This window comes from Thunnus albacares, chromosome 20 (assembly GCF_914725855.1).
Source record: "Thunnus albacares chromosome 20, fThuAlb1.1, whole genome shotgun sequence".
Classification (NCBI taxonomy): Eukaryota; Metazoa; Chordata; class Actinopteri; order Scombriformes; family Scombridae; genus Thunnus; species Thunnus albacares.
The window spans coordinates 1,005,690-1,022,960 of NC_058125.1; the positions used below are offsets into that span (position 1 = coordinate 1,005,690).

The 17,271-nt window shown below is 39.9% G+C and overlaps 1 long non-coding RNA gene across 1 annotated transcript; it reads left to right on the plus strand.

The window, feature by feature from the left end:
• The first annotated feature begins 643 nt into the window (after positions 1-643).
• Positions 644-11,372, plus strand: LOC122971975. The gene is made up of 3 exons (XR_006399608.1): positions 644-723; positions 1,014-1,118; positions 11,362-11,372. It is a non-coding gene; the product is annotated as an uncharacterized LOC122971975 (long non-coding RNA).
• Positions 11,373-17,271: the final 5,899 nt, after the last annotated feature.

Genomic DNA, 17,271 nt, shown 5'->3' on the forward strand with positions numbered 1-17,271 from the left:
GATACAAACACAAACAAGTCAAAGAAGACTGATAAGACAGAGAACTGATGAATGTCATTTAGGCTTACATAAAATTATATTGTGAATATTACTGTCCATGCTGGCAATAATTGTCAGCTAGGAAAGCTACCATGGCTTTTGCCCTGTAGGCCGACATTGTTTTGTCAGCCGACAAGTACGTGGTTGCTAGCAGCACTGAGTGTGCCTCGCTCCATGGTTTTGCCTGGCTGCGGTTATTTCGGGTAAATGCTGGTAGCCGTACTCCTCACTCTCCTGTGCCTGTGTTGGACGCTCTAAAGGTAGGTTGCTTCTCTCCCACACTCCCTTAATTCTATCGTTTAGCGTAGCAACGCTAACTTTGTATTATGTTAGGGAACCCTCATTAGCTGGCCAAGTCCACTGGTGGTGTAGACGGATGTCACCACCAGCTGATTGGAGTCGCTGCTGTTTTGTCTCCGGTCCTTTTGTCTCCTTTTGTCTCTTGCTGTTTTGGCTGCTTGCTGTGTCTCTGCCGCTGCTCTGTGTGCTCAGTGTGCACTTGCTGCTGCTGTGCTGTTGCCACAGCTTCGCTTGGTCCCCGACCGTCTCTCGGCTAGTTGGCTGCCTCTCTCTCCCTCTGTCACCGTGCTTGCTGCTGTTTGCTGCATTGCTGGGGGCTTCCACGGTGGCGCTGTTGGGGTGGTGGTAGGCCGCCTTGCCATTGACTCTAAACACCTGAGCTGTGTGTGGGACTAACTCTTTTTAACGTATTTATCGTGTGAATGTGTTGGGTTACTCTTGTGTTTAGTATGAATTATTCTTTTGTTTAGTTTGAGTTACTCTTTTGTTTATCTTGGTTAATTAATTTGGTTTAGCCCCCACCGGTTTCTTTATTTTCTGGTTTTGATTAATTCTATTCCTTCTTTTATTTGTTTGGGGCTAAGGTATTCTGTTGTTGCATTATTTGTTTCAGTTTATTTAGTTTGGGTGCATTTATTGTGATCAGCTGTAACTGTGTTTTTACTCCCTTTCAGTGGCTGCAGGCCGGTGGTGGTGTTGCTGACCTGGGCGGTGGTGACCTTCCCTTTTGTGTGCAGTGTCTTCCCTGGGATCGTGGGTGATTTTCACAAAGTGTGTGTGTCTGTGACTGTCACGTGTGTCTGGGTGTTTCATTTAGTTTTACTATTTTTTTTGTTTGGTAGATCCCCACCCCTCACTAACACCTGTCCCACCAGTAAGCCTCAGCCCCTGATTTAGTTTTTCCCTTTTTTTTCCCCCTTCCGGTATGACTGTGTTGTCATTTTAAATTGTATTGATAATAAAGTGTACTATTTTGTAAGTATCTGGAACCACGTTTTCTCTTGCCTCCAGTAAATGAACCTGTGTCCTATTGATAATAGTGATAAATAATTCTTTGGGTGAAATTCCCAAGGTGGCGTTGTCTGGAAATTTAACTGAAATTGTGTTAGTATAACTCTGTTGACCGCTGCGGCGACATAAACAAGCGGGGAGTAACCATGACTAGTGAGGATTATCCATTATCCAACAACAATGAAAAGTTAGAATTAATCAGCAAAGGAAGACCTTCACCAGAGCTAATTTGATGCAGAAAACCAAGGCTTTTTTAAAATCTAATAACGACTGCCATGCAAACTGATATTATTCTGGCTGCTCATGCCACTGTTGTGTGTAAAAATATGTATAATATGTACATGTTGCTAATATTGGCTGTGAGCGCGCTGTGGTGTGTGTGTGTGTGAGGTATAGGCTTATTAATTGTTGGTTTTGTGTGGTGTCCCAGCTACCCAGATAACAGCCTCTTCTCCCTGCTGCAGTCAGGAAGAAGTTTATACATTTTGTCCACCCAAATATTTTGTCCACCCCATTAACATACATGAGGGGTCCAAAATATTACGTCATTATATATTATCTGAACTGTGCCTCTGCTCCTGGTCATAATTACTATGACGTACTGTTGTTTTTGGATGACTGACATTACAACCTGTTGTGTCTTTTTTTCTTGGGAGGACAGTCTCAGTATAATGGTTGTGCAATGGTATCAGGCTAACCTTCTGAAAATAACGGTCATTTTAAAATGTTTAAAAAGTATATATATATATTTTTTAAATAAATTAGTAAAACACCCTGTAATTTTAAATCAGGCTGGCAGGTACAGCAAGGCCTGATCACCAAATTAGATGACAATTACGCCCCTCGCTTTGTAATTAGTAGGACACACTCTGCCCTGCTGCTGAATCTCACACACACACACACACACATACACACGAGTCAGTCCCGTCGTTTAATCAGAGACAAGACTCTGTCTGACTTGTCGCATCTCATCATCCCACAGGCCTAATGAGTGTGAATGTGAACAATGTATAGAGAGCTATATATATAATGTATATAGAGCCAGATAACATTCCAATCTACTTTGGCTTTCTTTTCTACTTTCCAGTGTTCCAAATAGGTTTCTTCACATTGCATTATAATTTGGTTTACTCTGATTGTGTTTTGAAATCAGTGTTGCTGTGAGACTGGTTAGAGTGTGTCTGAAACTGAGCACCGGTCTCAGCACCAACTGACATACGGGACTCTTTTTCTTTTCTACATATAATCCATAACATTACTGTTAAATGGTGATTCATGTCAATATGGCTACTGTACCCCTTCACACACACACACACACACACACACACACACACGCACACACACAAATGTAGTACATGCATAGAATATACTGTGTGTGTATATGTATATATATAATTAATATATATAAATCTTAATGTTGTATTAATATTGACAATACTATTATTGAGCACTGTCCAAATATTTGGACAAATTGTACTTTGATGCTCTGGCAATGTTGTTCTTGAAACTATCATACCAATAAAGCCCTTTGAATTGAATTGAAAAAATTGTGTGTGTGTGTGTGTGTTTGTGTGTGTGTGTGTGTCTGTGTGTGTTTCTCTTTCTAGCCTTACGCAGGTTGTATGTGTGTCTCATTACATGCTATTGGTAACAGCATGATGGCTAAACACCTGCTATGGTCTGACCTCCATGTACCTGCCACTGCAAAACAAGCTGTTCTCTCCCTCTCTGCTATCCTCCACTCCTCCTACTTGTTACCTCACTTGCTCTCTTTCTCCCACTCCAGCCCTCCTTCCCTCCTCTCATAACCAGCCTGGCAGTTGTCCTCTTCTCCTCCTTTTGATCCTTCATTCCCTCCTTGGTGTCTGTCCTTCTTTGCTCCATCTGTTCTCTGCTGTTTATCTGAGGTGTCATCCTCTTCCTGTTTTCCTACCCTCCATCATTTTCCTTTCTCTGTACTTTCCTTCTCTTCTTCCCAGACAGGTCACATTATTAAGAGTGAATTTTCTGATCTTGGTTCATTAGTTTGACTGTAAATGGTTTTTGAAGACTGATAATGACAAGTTCGGAATGTAAATAGCTGATATACTGTAACTTCTCAAATAATGTTCTCAAAATACTCAAATACAGGCTGGGTCTAAAACAAAGACCAAGAAAACTGTAGCATACTATGAACTATAATCACTCATATGGTCAGTTTAAAGCAATGATTCTATAAATGCAACAATTCATATTCACCACTCTGCTGCTTCATATTTTTCTATTTAAGAGAAATGCCATTCAAACGCTATGATAATTTGGCCAGCTTTTTTTTTTTCTTTGTTAAGCTGAATGAACCTGAACACCTCCTGCTGGTTGACAATAAAACACTTTCAAGAGGAGTGACAGGACTTGTCGCCTGAAAACAAAGTATTTTCATTTCAGATAGATAGAGGATATGTGGAGTATGCATTCACTAAAACAGCAGCAACAGCCCAACAAATGTGATCAGATACACTTGATACCTACAATTGAGAAGATGGGGAATTAGAGAAAAGGTCTGTCTGTAATAATAGTGTTTTTCTGATAAAAGTAGGGTTCTGTTTTGCAGTTGGTAGATTTTATGACACCCATATTCAGTTAAACTGTATGCTCATTGCACAAATGAGATGGAACAAATGTGAATCATTTTGGCCTGACAGTGGTAGTAGGAAGATCAGCAAAAGTCATCTCACATTTTTGACAAAGAATATTTACAATTTATAATATTTACAGTACATGTCATTGAAATCTGGCCTGTTTTACAGCTTTAATTTCCTGTGTGTAGGTATACCTCTGACATACATTGTCTTGGTGCTGGTCAAACAGAAATGTATGCAGAAGAAAAGGACAGGGGTTAATTAAAGACTTTTGGAATCTCATTTTCCAACCATTATTTACGTCAACAGATTGAAAATGCTGTTTACTGCATTTAATGATGACTGAGAGTAAATGCTGCTGCAGAAACTGCATCAGCTTTCACTGTCATCTACTTGTGCTCATGTCTATTTCTAGTGTTTTTTCCGCTGGCGTAATAATCCCTCTAATATTACCAGTTCTGGCCAGCTGTTATGTTATGTGATAATCAGACATTAGCTAAGGGAATTACTAACTCTGAGAATGTGCTGCAATGCGTACTAAAATGTGAGTCACAGATATATTTACCATTACGTCAGTTAGGCAGAATGAGTATCACGCTGCATGTTAACAACTCATGAGCTGTCGTCCACACTACTGACAAGCCATGAAATTAGCTAGCTTTGTGGCTAACTGGGGAACTAATTTAGAATAATAATATTCTGCTTCTGCTACTGTTGTCTCAGGACTGTATGTTTACTCAGGATTTATTACTATTTATTAACACACACACACACATGCACACTAGGGATGTGCAGAGAGCCCAGTATTAGTATTTGTATCTGTATTTGTTGAGGCAGCAAAATTATTTGTATTTGTATTTGTATTCGAATAAAAGTGGAAAGAGGCTTAAAAATCATGCTTATGTTTTTATTACGCTTGTAATTTTAGAGCTTTAAAGTGTTACAACAAGTGTTCATGAATAAACTACCTTACGAAGAAGGTCCCCACACCAGGTCTGGAACTGGAGTCTCCCAGATCATAGACGACTGCGCTGACTACTGAGCTAAAACTTTACTAGTCACCTCATTGCAGACAGACCTCTACCTATTTACACACCCATAACACAGAGACAGTACAGCATGTAATGAGTAGGGAAGAACTTCAAAGGTGATTCTTGATTTGCACTTTTAATTTTTGCCTATTTTTTACAACCTAACTTTGTGGAAAGGAGAAGGGCAACAACAGGTTATGGAGAGTCCTGTCTAAGCACTTGTGTCAGTAGCTCAGCTTTATCTCTGGGGAACACCCCCAACTCCAGGAGTGATGTCCAAACAAGGAAATGTGCATCATGTAGCAGGTGGATGTGACTCCCCTCCTTGAGACCTGCTGAAATAAGTAACAGTGGAGCAGAGGACAGAGACTGAGATAGCGATGTAACCAACCTGCACGCTGGTATTTGACATGGCTTTTTTTTTCATCCCAAAAAGAAATAATCAGCATATTCTGATGTCTGAAACAAATATTTGTTAAAAAAAAACCCACTATTTATGCTTTGCCGAATAATGTATTTGTATTTGGGCACACCACTAATGCACGCACACACACACACACTGAGTCAGACTTTCAATTTTATAAGGTTTTACCTTCTTGAAGAATTGTGTGTGTGCATGTGTGTGTCCACTTCGACAATGTATACTGTAACTCAGTTTTTCAGTTTACATGAATGTGTCTGTGTGTATTGGATTAAAATAGTGTCTCTCAGTTTCTCTCTCAAATTAAAATATCCTTTATTTGCATGAAGGGTGTTTAAGCCATATTTTACAAACAAATATAAAAATAACAATAAAAGTGAAAAGGAAAATATAGCATATAAAATGCTTTCTCTGTTTCCTTCAACAAAGAAAAGGATGATGATGCTGCTCTGCAGTGATGAAGGGCTGCTTTATTAGGTGAGGCCAGGTTCAGGATTGTCATCTTATCACCACAACACACTCAGTCTTGTAAAGCAGAAAAATGATGCATCTCTGTCTCTTCTTTTTTTTCCCTCTCTATCTCCCTCTACTGAGAGCCTTTGATCCTGATCTGATATATATTTCCCCCCACAATGCCTCAGCATATTCTGACGTCTGATAGTTGCATAACTAACAAAAACGGCAATGGGGTGTCCTCACTTTACCAGCTCTTTCTCACTGGCTCTGTATAAACACTTACGTGCACACTCATACACACAAAACACACACAGCTCTTGAGCATGTATGTATGACAGAGGGTGGGGGAGAGTACAGCACCCACAGAGGTCTATTTCTGTTTATCTGGGCTCTCCCTAACACACACTCACAAGAGAGAGCATGGCACAAAACTCAGAGAGAGTGAGGGGAGCTTCTAGAACAGAAACAGTGGTGGGATGAAAAGGGAGTTGCCATATTTACACCAGAGTTTAGTGGAACTGTGGTTTGGCTTTCCTGGTAGCACAGCCTAGATTAGCTTATCTTCTTCTTCTTCAAAAAGCCCTCGGCTACAAGACCATTATTTTGTTTCTTCATTTTTTGTTGCTTTCATTCACTCTCTCTGGTATTATTATAGAATAATCAATAATAATAACAGTGGTGAAGTAGGTACTCAGATATTTCACCTAAATAGAGGTACTAACACCAAATAATGCAGTACAAGTAAGTCTTGCATTCAATTTTTATTTTTAAGTAAAATTACATTTATCAGTAAAATGCAATTTAAGTATCAAATGTAAAATTACTTATTAAGCAGACCCTATATATCATATTATCTTTTGGAAAATAATTATGCCTATTGATGCATTAATATTTTAGCAGAATTTTAATGTTGGTCAAATTGGAGATTTACTTTATTTAGTCTTCTTCAGATAGTAAACTGAACATTTTTGGGCTGTGGACTGTTGAAGACAAAAGGACATAAGCTTGGGCTTTGAGAAACAGTGATCAACATTTTTCACCATTTTCTGACATTTTATGGACAAAACAAATAATCGATTAATTGAGAAAATAATCTACAGATTAATTGATAGTGAAAATAATCATTAGTTTTGTACGTAAAAATCTGAATTTGCAAAGTAAAATTCTAACCATAGCTGTCACATAAATGTAGTGCGTAAAAAGTACACTATTTCTCTCCAAAATGTAATGACTTAGAAGTAGTACAAACGTAAAGTAGGCCTACAAATTCATCTAAATTGTACAGTGCTTGAGGTAATGTTCCACTTCATAGCTTGGCATATTTAGGTAACTAATATAAATGCAACTACATAAAATGACAAATAGCATAAATTAATGATCAGGGTGTTGGAAACTGGCACAAGAATGGTATCACATCTCTCAGCTGTGTTTCGGTGTTCTGAAGGCTGTTAGATCAGCTGTGGTGATGTGACCATAATTTATTAGAGTGGTTTTCCAGAGGGCCACTAAGTTGATCGCGGTGTATTTTGAGCCACTGAGCTTGTCTGTCACCTGCTTGAAAGACCTCAGGTCAGGCCAAAAGCACTCAACTGAGCATTCCTCCCTTTAGATTGGTGGCCTCCACCATTCGAAAGGGAGAACAGGACAGTTGTATTCAAGGTTGACATGTAAACCAACACGAAACAGGAGTTCAGTGAATGCACTCATTCAGTATCAAATGTGCTTTCTTTCAGCTTTTGGAAGCAGAAGATAATTCTAGTAAATTGCAAATATTGGGAGGGTGTGGTGATTACACATCTGATGTCACATGATCATGTCACATGTATGAGAATGTCACTATTTATTGTGTGCTCAATTTAACTAATGCACTTTTGGTAATGATGATATGTTATGACCATTTTTAAGTAGAAAAGCCTAACCAGGGACAGGGATTGCAAATTAGCCTTGGCTAGAAATCCTATATGCAACACATCTGTATCATGTAAGTGTAACCTGTTACATTGTTTTTTGCATCGTCCTTGACAAATGTTTTACTATTATTATAATTTTTTTTTTTTTTTTTTCTTCTGATCTAAGATCATCTTGTAAGAAATGTCAGTCCAAAACGGTGCAATAGGTTGAGCATACATGGGTTGGAGGCTGAAGAAAGCAGAGAAACTATTATCATCTAATCAATTAATACTGACTGGTGACAGGATTAGCACAATGCAACTGGCACGCATCGTGTTTAAGATGTGTATAGTTCTATTTTGGCTGTGTGTAAGGCTGCTGTAGGGGCAGTACATTGTGCACACAGTGCATGCCTGCAAATAAAGCTCATGCTCATACCCCTTTTTTGCCTTTGTGGCAAACCAGGGGAAACAGCCAAGCCAATCCTGCTCAGGGGGCAGGTCCCCAAGCTCAGGTTAGGGGAAGTGATAGAGGGAGTGTTTTATCCAGTCCATGTATTGCAGTCAATGGGCACATGGCACTGGTCACACCTGCAGTCTGGGAGACAATCAGGAGGGGCATTCCCTCACTCAGCTCCCAAGCAGCATGGTGGGTCAGTGTTGAACAGAGGAGTGAGCAGGCAACATCGCTCTGACCTTCCACCAAAAATGTAATGTAAATGCACCATGCTAACCAAGCTAGCAGCTAGATGCCAGCATTAGGGTCAGTTCCACAGTAGTCCACAAACCAATGGTGGTGTTATGACCCCTCCCTTTCTGCCACTTCCTGCGGGAGCTGGCAGTCAGGGAGGGTCGTTGAGGTAATGCTGGGACACTTGGATAGGTCTCCACCAAGGCTATAAATACCACTCTGATCCCATTGTCTCTCTCTCCAAGGCTCCACATCTCTCCTGGTTCTGGTTTATTTTGGTATTTTCTTTTGCATTCAGCAGAAGCATACACACACCTCACTCATCCTCATATTACATTCACTGCCGATGCAGTTACTCTCCACACCTCATGCCTTTTATATACAGTTATGTTGTTTTATTTTACAATAAAATCAATAATTGGCACCTGAACTTGACTTGCTTCCCCTCTTTGTCACATTCATTGAGCCGGTTTGTGACAGTGGCTACATCCATTATTCTTTATTTTCTCTTCTATGCTGGTATCCAAAGTCAAAAAGAAGTCAGCAGGCGGCAGGGCCTTTTCCTTTTGGGCCCTGTTCTTAAGGAATAACCAATTCAAGTGACCGAGTCTGTTGAGTCCTTTAAATCTGAACATAACATTAACAGTTAACCTTAACCTACAGCTGGTTGCCTTAAACTGAGTACTTCATGACCTTGTACTGCACGGGGGGTTGATTTCTGTAAGCGATGTACTGCCAATGAGATTACTGATTATTGCAACTGTTCTGATAACCTTTGCATCTCTCTCTAACCTTCTGTTTGTTTGTTCCACAAGCACATGAGTGTCCGAGCTGTGTGCCCCTCTCTCTTCTCTCCCTCTCTCTCTCCCTATTTTCTCCTCCTCTCCTCTCATCTCTCAGGCATCTCTTGCTGGACCAGCACCCATCCTGGAACCACTCTGCTGTCTTGGATCTGGTTCCCCATCCTGCAGGCTCACATCATGTCTCTCTCTCTCTGGATGATATCTTTATCTTTCTCCCTCTCATGTGCGAATAATGTCTTTTCTTGTCTCTTCTCTAATGTATGTGAATGGTGTGATGTGAGTCTCCCCTGTGTGCATGTGTAGACTGGCCTGCCAGGACTCCATGGTGATGGAGGTCATGTGGGTCAGGTCCTATTCTGTTCTGGTGGCACCTGGAAGCTGCTTGGTGTCCTCTTCATAACATTCTTCATATAGTATACTATAAATCCATTAGAATTTTGTTATCCTGTTCCATGCTGTATTTTTGTAATTTGTCTTTCTTGTTCTTTTCTGTACACACAACATATATTGCATGTCTGTCCATTCTGGGAGAGGGATCCCTCCTCTGTTGCTCTTCCTGATGTTTCTCCCATTTTTTCCTCATTACAGGGGTTTCTTGATGGGGTTTTTTCCTCATTTGATTCAAGGGTCTAAGAACAGAGGATGATGTATTACTGTAAAGACTGTAAAGCCCTCATATCCAAAAAGTCCAAGTAGCCTGGATAAAAAGCTGCTGTTGCAGCAGCTGTAAAGAGAATTCCTCTCATCCACACCTGTCTGAGTAAAAGTGTATTTCAATTTTATTTTATTAATTTTACCTATTATATGTCTAGTGTACAGGCTCAACAAGTGACAACAATGAAGATCAGAAGAGGAGAAAATTATCACATTCACAGATGAAACAAAAAATAATCTCTCGAACTAGGATCCTGAAATGGAACTTAGTAACTTAAGCAATAAACTGACTACCAATAAACTTACAATGCAATTATTCTGTATGTTTTGTGGTCTGCTCCATATCCTCTAATCAATCTATTCACATATCTACACCCTCTACAATTGCAGGTGCAAATTTTCTTTATATTCTCACATTTCACTCATTTGAATTTCTATATTTATTTTTACAGGTCTCATTTGGTTGAAATGTTAGCCATTCACTCATTAAAACAGCCATTCAAGCATTCATGCATGCCACACTATATAGACTACAGTGCTGTGTCTCTATGTGTTTGTATTTATAGATGGATATACATTGGGGCTACACACAAATCCACACTAGCTATAACATTGTCAGTCTTTTTCCCTCCTTCCCTCTCTTCCCTTTCTTTCATTCTTCCTTTGATCATCCATGTGTACTTTCTCTTTCTAAAATTGTATTTCTAATAAACTTTATTGCAGCATGTTAGCCAAACAACACCTGCCCACTTACAGGGACCACAGGGGAGTGATGTGTTTGTTTGGAGGGGTGTGTGTCTTTGTTTGTTTGTGTGCTCATTAGGGGTGTGCCCGAACACAAATACATTATATGGCAAAGTACAAAATAGTGTTGTTGTTTTTTTTCTTTACAAGTATTTGTCTCATACAAATATTTTAAAAATTATTTGTTTTCAGGAAGAAAAATAAACCATGTCAAATACCAGCATGCAAGTCGGTTACATCACTATCTCAGTCTCTCTCCTCTGCTTCGCTGTTACATCTATCAGCAGGTATTAACAAGGGGAGTCACACCGATCTGCTACATGACGCATATTTCCTAATTTGGACATCACTCCCAGAGTTGGGGGTGTTCCCCAGAGATAAAGCTGAGCTACTGACACATGAACAAGCTTCATGAACACTTATTGTAACACTTTAATTTTCTAAAATTAAAAGTATAATAAATACAAAAACAGGATTTTTAAGCCTCTTCCTGCTTTCATTCGAATACAAATACAAATATTTTTGCTGCCTCAACAAATATAGATACAAATACAAATACTGAGCCCTTTGCACATCCCTCGTGCTGATGCATACACTTACATACAGTATCTACTGTGTGTGTGTGTGTGTGTGTGTGTTTCCGATGATACTTCTATCTGCAACTGTATAGTGTGACAGTCAGGTGGCCAAACTTTCTGGAATAGCTCGGTGTTTATGTTCATTTTTATGTGAACATAAATGTGTTGAGAGTGAATGTGTGTGTGTGTGTATGTGTGTGTGTGTGTGTGTGTGTGTGTGTGTGTGTATGTGTGAATGAGTGAGTGAGAGGGACAGAGAGAAAGTCCAGCACAGTATTTTAATGTTCACATGAATTTGTTTTCTCCTCTCAGTGGTTTAGAAAACAGCAGATAAATCAGCACCAGCGACTGGCATCCAGATCACATCCTGCTCACACACACACACACACACACACACACACACACACACAGTTACAAATACAGAATACATATTATTTATGCACACCAAATTGATGGATATATACACACTAAGTAGGCTTCCTCTCTTTCTCTCATATACACACCCACACACACACACACACACACACACACACATGCCGTCATACATACACATTTATGTACAGCAAACTGACTGACTGTGCACACACACATGATAGACATAAGACATACAGTGTGCAAGTTATACATATACAATATATATGCACACCAAATTGACTGATGTGTCCATACCTTTCTGAAGCACACACACACACACACACAGGTTTGCGCAGCTATCCTTGTTAGGATATTGCATTTTTGCCTGATCAAAAAAATAACCTTAACCATAACCAATTCATGCCTAACCCTAACCTTAACCAGGACCTCAGAAATGATGTTTTGCCTCATTAGGACCAGGCTTTGGTCCCCATGAGGACTACTGGTCGGTGTTTATACTGGAAAATGTCCCAAAGAGGTAACAAAAACGTGTCCACGCGCAAACACACACACGCACACACACACTCTATAATCTCAGCCAAATACATGTAAATTGCTTTTATGATGTCGCCCACTCCTGACACTCATACTCTCTTTTTGATCTCTCTCTTGCTTTTTTTATTACCACACTTGACTCTTCAGAGGCTGCCCTCATTTCTGAATGTGGTGTTCAAATGTGCAAAATTTGAACTTTTAAATGCATGTATGTGCAATCACTCTCACTCTGTCAGTCAGGGGCTTACAAACTGTCACTGTAGAGAGCAACAAATAATTACAACCACTGCATTAACACCACCAACAACTATTTATAGAAGAGAATTAAATGCCAGCATTCTAATTAGCATATGTAATTAATGCCTTAATTCAATAATATTATTATGTTGTGTGACACTGTCTTGCCATCTTATGGAAACTTTGTTACTTCTGGCAATACATTCACAAGTTACAGTACATTAAAACAACACAACTGCTTATTTTAGGCCTGTAAAAAGTGATAGTGAGAGTGCTATTGGTCTACAGTGGTCTGTGTGTGTGTGTGTGTGTGTGTGTGTGTGTGTGTGTGTGTGTGTGTGTGTGTCTCATTTGAAATATGTCTTCCAGTACCGTTGTCTCAGAGGCTGTTAAAGGCCAGTAATGAAGCACATTAATTTAATCATCACATCTAATTAATCTTCACACCGTGATTCATTGTCTGATGTCTCTAGAGGGGTGAGGAGAGAGAGGAAGAGAAGGAGAGAGTGAGGTTGAGAGGGTGGATGAGGGTGATTGCGAGATCTTAAGTAATCCCACTTTCCACCTGGCATTAACCTGCATTCTGGGTGATAATCACATGCAGCAGAAATGCTGAGAACCCAGGGGGAAATGCAATGGATATGTTCTAAGGGTTCAGTCAATCAAAGCCGCTGCAGGACACCCATATGAAGACTCAAAATGCAGCCACTGGGTAAACAAAAATAAACTTTAAAGAGGCACTATACAGAAACCCCCCCCAAAAAAAACAATTCATAGTCCTATGGTCATCAGCATGAGTTTGTATATAGCCCTATCGCCAAAAAAAACCCAAACCTGTTTAACAAAATCACATAACATAAACATACATTTTTGATAAGCATCTTAGATATGACATAGTTTCTAACCAAGATATGTACTGAGCAGGTGACTCTTGGAGACTTAAATAGTCAACAATGATTAATTAATTTGCATGCTTTAATCTATCTAGTTTTTCCATTGACAAGTACTCTTTAATTTTTATCTCTATGATGCAATCTACAGAAAAGCATTTTTCAACAAATTTGTTTTGGGTAGAGGTGAACACAGCAATTGTACTTGGGTGTGGACCAAAATAATTGCACTTAGATCCTTTAGAGGAATTTGGGCAGATAGCACCTTCTCAGGACCTTATCTGACCAATGAGTTGAATGGGAGTTTATACCACGTGTTTGTTTTCTCTCTATCTATCACATATGGTCCATGAGTTATTCACCAAAGCTAGCGAGACTTCTGACTTGTCTGCCAAGTTTGGTTGCAGGTGTTTGCAGTTTCACTTAATTAAATCTTAATTAAATCGCTGTACACAGTTTTATGGCTGTTGGTGCTTCTGTTGTTATTTTTTGTTTTTTGATTTTAAAACTGTATGTGTTCATTTCAGTGAGAGGAAAGAGTGTGGTTCAGTCACTGCAAGGCTTCAGCAGTACATGAATACAACAAGCATGAGCTCCTTTATGCATTAAAAGAAATGTAGTTGAGGTATGTGCATGTTTCTGACTGGTTATAATTAATACCATCATCGCAGTACTTTTCAAATCTAAGTGTTATTATGCTTACTTAAGGGGTCCTGTCACATTACAATTTTATTTTTTCAATACGTAGATTAAAGATGGATGTTAATGTCAGCAGTAAATGTAACCAGCAGAATCACATCTGGACACAATTACAAATCACATTAGTGTCAGGTTGAAAGAGGTATGACTGACTGGTGCTGTACTATATTAGCTGGGAATTACAGAAAAGTACAATGAACACATTAACTGGCCGCTCCTGCCACAGCTTCTAATAGATGAGAGAGGTGATTGTGGTTGAAGAAAGAGGCTAAATGGTTATATGGGTGAGCAAGGAAATGAACAGATGCTAACTAGAGGGAGGAGAATGACTGATATACTGGAAGAATCTAAGTCTCCTGAAGGGTCTCCAGCAGTCAGAGAGACAACATGCAGGTGTTGTTCACTGCATGTGAACAAAACAATAAAACATCCCATCATGCTGTTGTATCTGAGAATAATAACTGAATCACAAAAGTCTGGGCTTCTTTATATATTAATGTATAAAACAAATACAGTTATTTATAGTGCCTTTCAGCTCACTGTTTTGGTTTTCTGGCCCACAAATTTTCTGCTTGGCTCCGTCTCGGTGCTCTCATAGTCTCATAGTGTAGTCAAGTCAAGTCAAATTTATTTACATAGCACATTTCATACGACAGGCGTAAACTCAATGTGCTTAAAAACAGAAGAAAAAAAGTGAAGATCATACATGACAAAAACATATAACATTACATTAACATTACATGTATAAAACATATAAGATAAAACAGAAAATACGGAGATGTTACATAAAAACATATAAGACAACATATAAAATTAGAAGGTAAGAAGGTATTACAAGAAAGAAAGTAGGGTAAGAAGGTATTATTATTATTATTAAAAAAGAATAACAATAATAATACTGATTCTAAAATGAAGGTTTTACGCATTAACCTAACTAAAAGCTTGCAAAAAAATGTTTTGAGTCTGCTTTTAAAAAAAGACAATGTTGTAACATTTCATGTGGTGGATAATTCCAGAGAGGAGGACCATAATGACTGAAGGCACCATGAGCTGATTTAGAGTTTATTCTTGGTATAGTGAGGAGAGCTTATTTGATGGTCTCAGGGGTCTGTCTGGTGTGTATTCAGAGAGCATGTCAATGACGTAGGAGGGAGCTAAGCCATTCACAGCTTTAAAAACAATGAGAAGTATTTTAAAATAAATTCTTTGCTTTACTGGGAGCCAGTGAAGAGAAATTAAAACAGGAGTGATGTGTTCACACCTTTTGGTTTTAGTTAATACTACGGCTGCAGCATTCTGAATAAGTTGGAATTTATTAAGCACTTGCTTTGCCAGTCCAGCAAAAAGTCTAGCAATAATCTAGCTGACTGGAAATGAATGTATGAAAACAACTTTTCAGAATCTGACTGTGATAGGAAAGACTTTAGATATATTTCTAAGATGATAAAAAGCAGTCTTAGTAATACTGGATATGTGCTTCTGAAAGTTAAGATGAGCGTCCAAAATCACACCCAAGTTTTTGACTACTATCAAAATTTCCGGATTGCTGCTTACCATACAGTTGTTGTAGGTGGCAAGTTTCAGTGGCAGGTGGTGCATGGCGCTAACCAGGCTAGCTGGATTAGCATCGGTGTTGGTTGTGCTGGGCGGGTCCAACAGTGCAGCCCCCTGGCCAGAGGGACCAGGGCGGGGCAAAGGCTGGAGGACTGCCGAGTGACTGGAGCTCTGGGTGTTGCAGCAGGAGCTCTACCACTGCCCTCTGGTGATGAAGTACACAGTTGAGGGCATTTGTCAGAGGGAGAGTCAGCTCTAGAGCTGGAGCTGCGTGGAGATCTGCGCCTTTTGGAAATAACGTTAGATGAAACTTTGTGTTTTCCGTTAGCATAACCCACATTCAGCAGCAGTGAAGGCAACATTGGTAGAGCAGCCAAAGGAGCAAAGAAGTTACACAGCTCCATGTCTGTGGAATCATCCTGAGAGTCATAGAGGGGAAAGGACAGTCTTTTCTTGCCCTTAACAACTGAGGCCCAGTTTGAACAGCCAAGGGATGGGTCAACTGTATCAGGGTGTTATCTTTTGTTTTTTCCTTGTTCAAGGTGCTTAAGTATAGACCACACATGTGGATAGAGACCCAGCTGATGTAAGAATCCTAAGAGCCCATTCATTGTGGGTTTGAAAATAAGGTAGGGAGGGATATATTGAAAAAAATCTCACATTTGGTGTAAATGTTAATCTTATTGGTATCAACCTCACCCGACCCAGGAATTAAATATCTAACAAAAGGCCAATATTGACCACAGATATTGTTCTATGTGTGTGTGAGAGTGAGACACAAGGAAACTAATGATGATGAATGGCGTCTCCATGTCGTCCCAGCGGATGTTGTTGCCTCTCCTTGCCCCCACCTCCTCCCCTCTGGGCTCACACACTCATTAATTAACAGGAATTAATGGTTTTATCTGCAGCCAGTAAATAAAAGATTGTCAACGCAGCCGCAGATCTACTCCGCCTTTTATCAAATAGTGTGAAAATGTCAAGCCGGCTGAAGCTGAATTAGCCAGGACAAACACATCACACTCCATCCATGTCAGAAATAATCTGCAGGCCGCCAGATTAACACACATACAACTAAATAACCACACACGCACATGCACACAAACACACCACAAACACATACACACAAACACATTTTAACATGGTTGGGCTGCTGCAAACACACAAGATTACATATATGTATACACATATACGCAAGTGTACGCACAATTGCCCACACACTATACACACAAAGTAATACACATTGGCAAGTCACATATGAGCACACACACTTGCAATGTGTGTCCATCAGGCCTGCTCTGTTGAGTCCTCCTGGCTGTAATTTACAGATTAGCTAAGATTGGTTGTTTGTAACCTGGGCCTGTGAGGAGATTCCCTCTGGTTACAGCTGGCTATTTGGAGAATCCTCCCCAGTGGACAAACACACACACACACACACACATACACACACGCAGACAAAGAGAAAGGCAGAGGGACATTCCAAATCGTCTGGCAGCTGTAGGGAGAGCGTCGACACATATAGCCTGGCTGGAGAGTGTTTCTTAAATGAGGCTGCTGGCATGCGCAGCTGCTCGCTGCTGTAACAGAAAGCTTGCACAGATTGAACAGGGCCTCGCTGCTGGGACCCACAACAACAGATGAGCGGCTAATCGGTGTCCTCGACTCCCCATTGAGACACTCAGGAGGCCCTCCAAGCTTGATCGCCCTTTCAAAGTCAATCAACTCTCTGACTAAGACTCAAAAAAGA